The sequence below is a fragment of the Callorhinus ursinus genome, unplaced genomic scaffold (genome assembly GCF_003265705.2).
Source record: "Callorhinus ursinus isolate GAN/ISIS: 27379988/994484 unplaced genomic scaffold, GSC_fseal_2.0 scaffold4, whole genome shotgun sequence".
Lineage (NCBI taxonomy): Eukaryota > Metazoa > Chordata > Mammalia > Carnivora > Otariidae > Callorhinus > Callorhinus ursinus.
Window position 1 is genome coordinate 61099458 of NW_027397066.1, and position 12048 is coordinate 61111505.

General features: G+C 38.4%; 1 pseudogene; it reads left to right on the forward strand.

Annotated features, from left to right (window-relative positions):
* The first annotated feature begins 10701 nt into the window (after window positions 1–10701).
* Window positions 10702–11451, forward strand: LOC112836015 (nascent polypeptide-associated complex subunit alpha pseudogene; annotated as a pseudogene).
* Window positions 11452–12048: the final 597 nt, after the last annotated feature.

Sequence of the window (12048 nt, forward strand, 5' to 3'; positions counted from 1 at the left end):
AGTTATTTCTCGCAGTTCGGGAGACTGGGAAGTCCAAGATCAAGGTGCCTGTAGATTCGGGGTCTGGGGAGGGCCTGCTTCCTGGTCCACAGATGGCTGTCTTCTCCTTGTGTCCTCAAATGGCAGAAGGGGTGTGGGCGCTCTCTGGGGTCTGTTATAAGGGCACAAGTCTCACTCATGAAGGCTCCACCCTTATGACTTAGTCATCTCCAAAGGCCCCAACTTCCAGATATCATCACATTGGGGCAATGGGTTTCAACATATGAAGGAGGGCACATAATCAGTCTATAGAAGTAAGCAAGAGAGTGAGTGGTATGAAATGAAAATGGAAAGGCAGTCAGGGGTCAGATCATATCGGACCTCGTAGGTTGTGGGAAGGACCTTGGACTGGGTTTCAGTACAGGGTGTGAGGGTACATCACATCACAAGTCTTCCCCTATTTATGGTGAGATGGACTTGATGGCATGTATTTAAACTCTGGGAGATTTGTAGTGCTGGCTCTTAAAGCCACCTTCTCTTCTCTCCTTTGTATGACTTTCTAAGGTCCTTCTTGAGTCTACAACAGGACAGGGCCTTCCAAAAGTCAACAGTAAGAACTTATTATAATTTATGGAGTGATATACAAGTAAATGGCAAATATTCTTTTTTTGATTAGTTGGGAGACCTTTATCTTTCTCTATCCCATAACTGTTGATCTCTTGGGTTGTTTATCACCTCAAGCCAACAAGATCTACTGGGGTTGCTTTTGTCATAGTCATCTGACTAACTTTATTGAGGTCCTGCTCTATAACTGGCATGCTATCTCACATAAGCTTCACAAAACTCTGTGAGGTAGAGGGCCCATTATTATTTCCATTTTATAGATAAACAGGAAGCTAGCAGAAGGTCATAAAAAGTTAGGTGCTAATCTTAGACGTTTTAAAATGTAAGCCTGAAAATTACCTTTGAAAGTAAAGGCCACATTATTATTTTATAATTCTAAAGAGCACTTCCATCTACTTCATCCCAAGTCAGGATCAACTGGTAGAAGGACTGGGATGTGTGAACTGTGGGAAAGAGTCAGGTAGCCCAATGGCATCTTGAAGGCAGCTTGTACCATGAAATGAGGAACATATCTGAGATGTCGTCAACCTCAGCAATTAAATTGGACTCCCCACATCTTCTCAGACCCCACTTCCTGCCTTTTACGTCTGCAAGGTTCTAACCTTGGTCTCAGTTCACCCCTCTGTTGTGTTTCAACTGGGATCTTGCTGTATTCCATCTTAACATACAGGTCATCAACAGTGCCTTCGTTTCTCTCTCATGCCCTTGTCTCCTCAGTTGACTTAAACTCCTGCTCCCCATCAGCCTGAACCCTGGGCTTATCTCTTGGGCTGGATACAGTCCATCCTCTGGATAGGCCTGATAAAACCTTAATTTTCAAATCAGGGCAGTTACTCAAGGAGAAACACTAACTGACTAGATGAACATGAAACAATCTAGAGCTAACAGGAGCTGGATCCAGTTAGTCCAGGGAATTAAGCTTGAGGTTCATGCTGATTTTCTGGGGTACTTCAAGTTCATGCCTTCCAACATGGTGAAGAGATCGGCACCACAACAGATGGTCTTCCACAGAGGAGTGTCCATTGTACCAAACTTTATTTTGTTTGTCCCTTTCTAGCTCTTGCTTACCTTATGATATAAATATACTACTGATTATTTGCATATCACTCCATAATCTCTAGTGCTCTTCTGGTTTGGTCTCCTGCTTAGCTGACTCTCTCCATGCTTTACCTGTCTGCTCATGTTCCATGACTCTCATTAGTACCCACCGTCCCTGAAAGGCATACTTTCTAGCTCTCCTAATAGTACATTCACTTGGCATAATTCTGGGACCTCCACATACAGTTGCTCAAAGCCATTGCTGCCTAGTAGTGTCCTCGCTCAACTGGTCTCATCCCTCACCCATTCTTAGCTCCTGGCAACAGTTCAGACAGATCTGAGAATTCTAAAGATCTCAAGATTAAAGGTAACTATGATGTGAATTTGGAATTAACACACAGACAATTTAAATGGAATAAGCATTCTTCAGGTTAGCTGGACTAAGTACCTAGCCCTTTGGGGATTCAATTATATCCTAAACCACATATTTGCTAGAAGATGGGAAGAAAGGTTAAACTTCTAGAAGTAATTGTCTTATTCCTTTCCTTTAAAAAAGTTGAAACTTTTAATGGAAGAAGTTGTATAGGCATAATTTAAGCTTTTATCATCTTGCGGGTAGTCGTCTGAGTTCACATTTTTTTAAGGTCTCGTCTCAGGGAAACTGGGAGGTGAGCTGCTGGAATTCAGACACGGGATCTGGCTGGGTTCCACCAATAAATACACACCCTGCGGGTTGAGATAGGATAGTAAAGGAATAGGGCAGTGAGTATATTTTGGGGAATGAGTTTGTAGAAAATACTGGACACTCTCCTCTTATTCCTTGATTTTTTGGGGGGCAGGGGGTTGTTTTTCATATTTTCACTTTTGAGCAGCAGATCAAAAACCACACAGCCACCGACCTAAGTATGAGCTGCAGGAAAGTTAGTTCGTCTTGTTCTTTAGGATTGCACTACGGTTGCATCCTGGTGCTCTCGACTCGCCATTTACAATTACATGGGTTGCTGGCAGTATCTTGAAAGAATTACGATCACAGCTTTCCAAACATATGTAAGTAGATGCATTTGACCTTCACGAAGAAAGTGTGGTGTGGACCCTTCCAGTGTGCCGGGTGCAGTGCAGATTTCTGAAACCAGGCACTGAAGTACTGCAGTCACCTTTCCTTTTTATAAAAGAAGGCAAAATAAAGCGGAGAGGACCACAAGGTGGAAAGAAGGAAATGGACACATAGTAACAATATTTATTATTTACTCATTTTCTGCTGTGGGTTAATTAATACTCTGTTAGGTTCTTTTATTTGTGATTTTATAGAATGAGACTTGATTTGACATGGGAAAAAAGAGGTTTTTCATAAATGCTGGAGCCCGGATTTAAAGCTATTTCATGTGTTCACTGACATATTCAGTCCACACATTATTTATCGAATGCCTAAAATAGGACAGCATTGGGGAAACAACAGCAAATGAGGTCTCTGCCCCCAAAGGGCACGTGCTCTCTCTTTCTTTTTCTACCCCTTGAAGCTGACCCAGCCACTGCCACATCACATTCCCTCACCTTTCACTTCTGGGTGTGTTGGCTTGACTGCCAACTGTCAGCATCCACATTTCTTGGCTTAAGGACTTTATTTTGCTTCCCCTTTGCCACCTGCTTAAGGACTCGGGGAGCAACACTCAACCTATGACTGAGTTGAGTTGATATATGGCCCAGCTCGCTCATCCCTTGGATAGGGAACTCTGAGCTGAGTGGTTTCCACGAGCTCCTAGAGTTGCCCCGGCAGAAGTAAGCTGCACTGGCTCATGGTTGTAGCTGCTTGAAAAGGCATCTCTGTGGACTGCCTTCCTTCTCTTGCCTCCCTTATCACTTTCCTCTCAGTGTGCTTCGTTTTCCAGTGTTTCCAGTTTTCTTCACTCGAGTTTGACTTCTCGTCTCAGAGTCTGCTTCTGGGGAAACCCAAACCAAGATGACCACCATTAGGGGAATGCCTACTAAGTAAGAGCTAGATCCTAAAGCCTAATGTAGATCTGATTCCAAAGTCTACAGTCTTTCCATTCTGCCATGGAATTCAAGTCAGAGGGCTCCAGAAGTATCGTAGACCTATGTTTCTTTGGGTGCTAAGAAAAGGAGAAATTCATTCTTGGATAGCATGTTTTAAAATTATCTCTTTCATCTTCTACCCCTTCCCAGGACTGCCTTTCTCTTTCTCCGCTGAATGGGTTGAGAAGTCACACTGGTTTAATCATCACTTCTTTTATCAGTATGAATCAAGCACCAGAAAATTTCTCCTCCCCTCTGAGAGGACAATCCAGTGTCTCTTTTGTTCTGTAGATTCCTTTCTTCTCTAGGCTCTACAGATTACTGGTTAAGGAAAATGAGCTCCCCTGAGCAGAAGAGCCAGAGAGAAAAAATATCCGATTCTTTTGGAGCTCTCTGAGCATAGTTTCTCTTCTAGAATTTTATTTATGTTGCTTCTCTTCTTTCTCAGTTCATACGATAAACATAGCGCAAGAAGAAAGTGGACAACATATTGTTTTTCAGTCCAGCATATTTGACATTATACCATGGCAGTGGAATGAGGTTTGGCACCTAAGCAAGCAATAAAATATAATTTCTAATCCACCCCAACTTCAAAGTAACGCGATAACTTTTCAACACTAAAATACAGTGTTTTAAAGTAACTTGTACCACTGCCAAATTCAATACAAGAAGCTTCTTTTGAAGCTGTTTCCCCTCAATATGAATATTCTTTGACTCACTATGTTGTCCTTTCCCAGTTTCTTTGTTTTTTGCTTGAGTTCACTGAAGACTGACAAACAGTAGCTTCATGTGACAGCCATTAGTCCGCCTTAAACTTCAGCTTGATCTTGAATGGCTAGAATAATGAATAGATTTTATGTAATATAATTCATGTTGTCAGCTATCTGAAATTGGATGCTCAAGAGAAGAAATATGTTTCCAGTCCTCTCTTTTCTCAATTCATAATTTGAATATAACAATGCAAAAGGCATTATTCCTTTTTTCAGTTTATTCAGAGTTCAGTTCTAAATAATAAAGCAATAAACTTATACTCTATTAAAAAAGAGCAAGTGAGGAAGGTATTTGCCTCTTTGTACGAGTAGGAATTAACAAGGAATTTTAAAAATCATGTTTGTGTGTATGTGAGCACAGGGAGGGGCATTTCATTATAATGAGGGGGGTCTTGGCAAGTCAGTGTTCATTTTAACTTCATGGTGTTGATTGTGGAACACATTTATGCCTCCTCAAACTGCAGGGAGCCTGTGGAATAGAAAATAGATTCAGAAAGTGGTACAGAAGGAAATTATCCTCCATCTTCCCATCTCTCAAGCAGGGCAAAAATTCTTCTTAGTCAAAGTTCCTTGGTTTGTCCTATTTATGCTGTCATTTCATGGAGGTTAAAAATATACCTTGCTATACATTGCTAGTGAGAATGTACAATGGTGCAGCCACTTTAGAAAAACATATGGTGGGGTTTTTTTTAATTTTAAAATGTTAAAATGTTAAAAACAGAGTTACCCTATCACCCAACAATTACACTTCTAAGTATATAACCAGGAGAAATGAAAACATGTCTGTAAAAAGACATACTCAAATGTTTGTGCCCTCACTATTTACAGTAGTCACAAAGTGGAAAAAAATCCAAATGTCCATCAACTGGATAAACAAAATATGGTATCACTATACAATGGAATACTATTTGAGAAAAAAATGGAACTGAATACTGAAAAGTGTTACAGTATTGATTAATCTCAAAAATATTATGCTCAGTTAAAGAACCCAGACACACACACAAATACATATATTATGCAATTCCACTTATATGAGATATTCAAAAGAGGCAAATCTATAGAGACAGAAAGTAAATTTCTTTCTGCGTGAGGCTAATGATGGGAATAGAGAGTGACTGTGAGTTCATAGTTTCTTTCTGAGGTCATGGAAATGTTCTGAAGTAGATCACAGTGAGGATTCCACAACTCTTTATATTAAAAACCATTGAATGGTAAAGAAAAAGCCACTTTTATTCTGGTAATAAGAAATGAGAAGGAACAGGGCACTTGGGTAGCTCAGTTGGTTAGTGTCTGCCTTCGGCTCAGGTCATGATCCCAGGGTCCTGAAATCAAGGCCCACATTGAGCTCCCCCTCTGCCCCTCCCCGCTGCTTGTGCACTCTCTCTCAAATGAATAAATAAAATCTTTAAAAAAAATGAGAAGGAACAAAAAAAACCAGAGATAGAAAGTAAATAAGAATCACAAAGTAGATTATTACTCATCATGTATTGATTTAACTTACTGAAATTCAAAGTAATAGAGGAAGATGACCAAAACGAAGGTCTAGAAAGCATAGCAGTCTTAATTACTTAAAGAAACAGGACAATCCAAAATGTTGTTCATAAGTCAATTTAGGGAATGAGAGAGAATATGCCACATTCAGAAGACCTAGGCAGTGGATTCTAGGATTTTCTCTGAAGGAAGAATGAAGAATGCCTTTCTCATTATCAAGATCTTAAATCTCTATGTTTAATTTTGCCCATGTTTTGGGACTCCTGGGGGGCTCAGTTGGCTAAGCATCTGCCTTCGGTTCAGGTCATGATCCCAGGGTCCTGGGATTGAGTACCGCATTGGGCTCCTTGCTCAATGAGGAGCCTGTTTCTCCCTCTGCCTGTTCTGCCTGCCACTCCCCCTGCTTATGCTCTCTCTCTCTCTGACAAATAAATAAATAAAATCTTTTAAAAAATTTTTTGCCCATGTTTTGTGTGCTGCATGTCTTTGGAGGAATGAAGTTGCAGTGTCCTGGGAAAGCAAAATAATGTAAAATATGAAAATTTTTGCTAAATTACTGAGGATAGAATTTCATTCTTCAGTGGAGTTTGAGGACACACAAGAATTTAACTTTGTGACCAAAAAAATGTTATGTTACAGAAGGGTAAGGTGTGCTGGCAATTCAAGCTTAAGAAATTCTTATTCATTGAGACTATGGAAATTTAGGGAAATCTTACCCCATTAGGGTTATAAAGGTGAATAAGCTGCTAAACTAGTAAGATTATGAAGAAGGCAAAGAAGCATTTCACAAGGGCCATCTTACACATTGTGGTCAGAGGGGGGGCATGGGGTCACCTGAGAGCAGGAGCTTCTTGATCACCCATGATGCCCAGTTGTGCCCCGGGACCTGCGGTATCTGCCTTGGCTGTCCACTCTGACTTCTAATGGGGACCCTTGACATGGGGGAGAAGAGGTGGGGGTGGGGAAGGAAGAGTCTCTCAAAAGTCTACAAAATCCCCTGCCATCCTCCATTCTAGTAACTGCTGATCAAAACTTTCTCAGATCCAAGGGATCTATAGTGAATGCATACATGTATAATTGCTCAAGTGTAGTGGCTGCCTCTTCGTGGAAAGAGATGATGGATATCTCTTGTGTGATTAACTAATCAATAACTATTTTTTTTCTGTTATGGTTTCTAGCTCTCCCATGCACTAGACTTAATTCAGAAGTGTGTTCTTGAATGGTATAAATCACATTTTCCTGTTGACAGTTTACTTTTGATTTTTCTAAAGTTTATAAGTGACACAGAAGAAAAGAGATGGTGGTTGGGGCTGTTGGTAGGGGAAATCACTGGTTATAAGGAAGTGTGATAATGAAAGAAAGACTAGAAAGCAATCTAGTGAGGCTTTAGAAAAATACAATTTTTTGCCATTTTCTTCTGGGAAAAAAATTCCTCTACAAAGTAAATATTTAAAATAGTTCATAGTACTAAGCCCGGGAATGTTTGCTTTGCAATGTAGCAGCAGTTTCACAACCAGAAATCCTAAATCTTTGAAGAAGTCTAAAAAAGAAAAAAAAAAAGGGAAAAGGAAAAAGTTTATAGTAGAATAACTAGAAAAATAATTCAGTAAGGTGACTGGATATAAGATAATTTTTTAAAAAGCCAGGATCTTCCCTATGAAAAAGCAAATAATAATAATAAGAAATAATGGGGGAGCAATGTCTATTCAAGTCTTCTATATTCCATATAGAAGACTAAGTCATTTACAGACAGCAATATTCAATGTCTATTCAATTCTTCCACCCAATTTTTAATTAGATTGTTTGGTTTTTGTTGTTGTGGTTTTAAAAATATATATTCTGGATATTAATCCCTTATCCGATATATGCTTCAATTTTTTTTCTCTCTTTCTGTGGCTTGCCTTTTCACTCTGTTGCTAGTGTCCTGTGACACACAAATTTTTTAATTTTGATGAAGCACACTATTTTTTTATTTTGCCTGTGCTTCTGGTGTCATATCTAAGAAATCATTACTGAAGTCAATGTCATGAAGCTTTCTCTTTGTATCTTCTTTTAAGTTTCATAGTTTCAGTTTTTACTTTAGATCTTTGATCTATTTTGAATTAATTTTTGTATATAGCATAAAGCAAGGATTAAACTTCATTCTTTTACATGTAAATATCTAGTTTTCTTAACATTATATATTAAAAAGACTGTCTTTTCAGTACTAAATGGTCAAATTAAAATCCTTTGACCATATATGTGAGAGTTTATTTCTGGGCTCCCTCTTCTTTTCCATTGGTCTATATGTTTATCAGCATTGGGTTCAACACCGTAAGTTTTGAAATCAAGAAGTGTGAGATCTACCATTGTGTCCTTCTTTTTAAAGATTTTTTCGGCTATTTGGGGTCCCTTAAGATTCTATATGAATTTTAGGATAGAGTTTTCTAGTTCTGCAAAAAACGTCATTGGAATTTGATAGGGATTGCGCTGAATTTGTAGATAGCTTTCCTTTTGATGTTTTTGTAAGTAGAATTGTTTTCTTAATTTCCTTTTCAGAATCTTCATTGTTAGTGCACAGAAACAGTAATTGCTATATGTTGATTTTGTATCCTGCAGCCTTGATGAATTCATTTATTAGTTCTAACAGGTTTTGTGTGTGTGTGTGTGCGTGTGTGTGTGTGTGTGTGTGTGTGTGTATGTGCGCGCGCGCGCGTGCGTGTGGCATTCCATATAGAAGACTAAGTCATTTACAGACAGGTAATTTTACTTCTTCCATTCCAGTTTGGATGTCTTTTATATTTCTTTTTCTTGCTTAATTGCTCTGGCTAATATTATGTTGTACAATAGTGGCAAGAGTGAGCATCTTTCTCTTATTTGTATTCCTCAAGTTAAAGTTTCAGTCTTTTCCCATTGAGTATGTATGTTAGTTGTGAGTTTTTCATATATGATCTCTATTATGTCACACTTTTTAAAAATCTATAAAAGTGCTAAAATAAAATATAGATAAATATTTGTTATTTGGGGGCGCCTGGGTGGCTCAGTTGGTTAAGCGACTGCCTTCAGCTCAGGTCATGATCCTGGAGTCCTGGGGTCGAGTCCCGCATCGGGCTCCCTGCTTGGCAGGGAGTCTGCTTCTCCCTCTGACCCTCCCCCCTCTCATTCTCTCTCTCATTCTCTCTCCCAAATAAATAAATAAAATCTTTAAAAAATATATTTGTTATTTGGAGGAAGCAAAACATGATAAAGGCAAAAATTCTATGGGAAAAAAAGGGTGATAGGTTTGATTATGTTAAAAAAATTGAAAATATCTATATGGCAAAAGCTCCATAAAATAAAATTATATGATAAATAGGGTAAGGTCCTTAATATAAGAAAGCTCTTACATAAGACTAAAAAGAAAAAGCTATACATAAAAGCTAAATTGGCAAAGGACATGAACATGCAATTCACAAGGAAAGAATAGCAAGGAGTCTAGGAAAAGCATTTATAATCCCCTGTAATTAAAGAAATAAAAATTGAAGTGAGATGGAATTTTTAATTTTAAAAAATTTTAAACCTTTTTTTAAACCTGTAAGCCTGACAAAGATCAGGAAGAGTGGTAGTATGCAGTTGGTAGTAGTAATTTCATACGTTTTCCATGGGAATACAAACTGGTTGAATCGTTTCTGGAGGGCACCATGTATTAACTCTAAAAAAATATGCATACTCAACAATTTTATAACTCTGGGTTTATCCTAAAAAAAAAATCACGCAAGATGTATATACAAGGTTGTTCACTGATATGTTATCTAAAAGAGCAAAAAGCTGGGAAAAAAATCTGAATGTCCAAAACCATAGGGCCACTAAAAATTCTGATGCTGATGTAATGTATAATGTATATACACATGTATATAGGTGTATCTCTATATAGGTATGGAAAGATATATATATATTTGTATTTATTTTTAGTGAAAAATACATTGGTAAATAATATTGCTAGTACAACTCCAGTTTAATTTACTTACATGTTTTTGATAAAATTTAGGAGACTATAGATAGGAAAGTATTAAAAATGATTGTGTCTGGATAGTGGGATTTTAAGTGATTTATATTTTCCTCTTTTTTTCATTTCTTATTCTGAGGTTTCTAGAACAAGCATGTAGTCTTGTTGTAGTCATGGTTTTGTTAATTAAAATAACAGTGATGACTTTTTTTAAATTGTAAAATATACACATATAATATTTACCATTTTAACCATTTTTTAAGTGTACAATTCAGCAATTTTTGGTACATTCATATTGTTGTGCAACCATCACCACTATCCATCTTCAGAACTTTTTCATCGTTCCAAACTACAACTCTGTACTGATTAAGAAGTAAGTTCCCATCACCCCCCCTCTAGTGATGACTTGTTAAAATCAGAAAAATTCTTTTTTTTTTTTAAGATTTTATTTATTCATTCATGAGAGACAGAGGGAGAGAGAGAGAGAGAAGCAGAGGGAGAAGCAGGCTCCCAAGGAGCAGGGAGCCTGATGCGGGACTCGATCCCAGGACCCCGGGATCATGACCTGAGCCGAAGGCAGACGCTTAACCATCTGAGCCACCCAGGCGCCCAAAATCAGAAAAATTCTATCTTTTGTCATCTTTATTCATCCTTTCCCCCTTTCAACTACACATATACTTAAAAAATAACAATTTTATTGAGATATAATTCACATACTATATCACACACACACTTTTGAAGTATTTTAGCCCTCTTTGTCTTTTTTTTTTTTAAATTCGAAATATTGGTCATGCTCTCGCTCTCTTTCTGCCGCCATCTTGGTTCCGCGTTCCCCTCACAAAATGCCTGTTGAAGCCACAGAAACCGTCCCTGCTACAGGGCAGGAGTTGCCACAGCCCCAGGCTGAGACAGGGTCTGGAACAGAATCTGACAGTGATGAATCAGTACCAGAGTTTGAGGAACAGGATTCCACATAGGCAACCACACAACAGGCCCAGCTGGCAGCAGCTGCTGAAATCGATGAAGAACCAGTCAGTAAAGCAAAACAGAGCCAGAGTGAAAAGAAGGCACGGAAGGCTATGTCCAAACTGGGTCTTCGACAGGTTACAGGGGTTACAAGAGTCACTATCCAGAAATCTAAGAATATCCTCTTTGTCATCACAAAACCAGATGTCTACAAGAGCCCAGCTTCAGATACCTACATAGTTTTTGGGGAAGCCAAGATCGAGGATTTATCTCAGCAAGCACAACTAGCAGCTGCTGAGAAATTCAAAGTTCAAGGTGAAGCTGTCTCAAACATTCAAGAAAACACACAGACTCCAACTGTACAAGAGGAAAGTGAAGAAGAAGAGGTTGATGAAACCGGTGTAGAGGTTAAGGACATAGAATTGGTCATGTCACAAGCAAATGTGTCAAGAGCAAAGGCAGTCCGAGCCCTGAAGAACAACAGTAATGATATTATAAATGCTATTATGGAATTAACAATGTAACCATCTGAAAACGAGGACTTTTTTTGGTGTTTCAAAAGAATAACTGCAGCTTTGTTTGAAATTTGTACTCTTTCTATCATTAATAAAGTTATGGCTTCTTGTTGGATGAAAAAAAAATTCGAAATATTGTAACCATGCTTGAAGTACAATGTTAGGGTGAATGTTCTTGAATTTCTTTAGGAATGATGATAGAAGAATAATCTTAAGTGAATTTTACCTGCTAGAAACCTGTGTCCTGTTTTTGGGAAGGAGCTCTGGTTACCTTCAAAGGCTGTTCCAACTGTTCAAACTGGAACCAGCTCCCCTCCAAAAGTTGAGTTAAACCCAAGAGCAGGAATCCATTAATAGGTCAACAGCAGGAGAGGAAGCATGGGGATTGGAAAGGGCCGAGGGCAGCTGTGGTTCATTTGGTAGTTTAAAATTGGCTTTTCTTTTATTCTCTTATTCCTGCTACCTACATAGAATCCACGAAGAATAGGGATGTTTTCTCCTACACATTTGATTATAATAACAGGCCAAGATCTCTTTGAACAGAACCAGTAAAGAAAAGAAGCATCCGTGGCCATCAAACTGGGTAAAATAGTAACATAATCTCTGGTTTATGGTTTGAATCCTATTAATTATAATTGTGTGGACTTGTACAGTTGAGAATGCTTTGGGA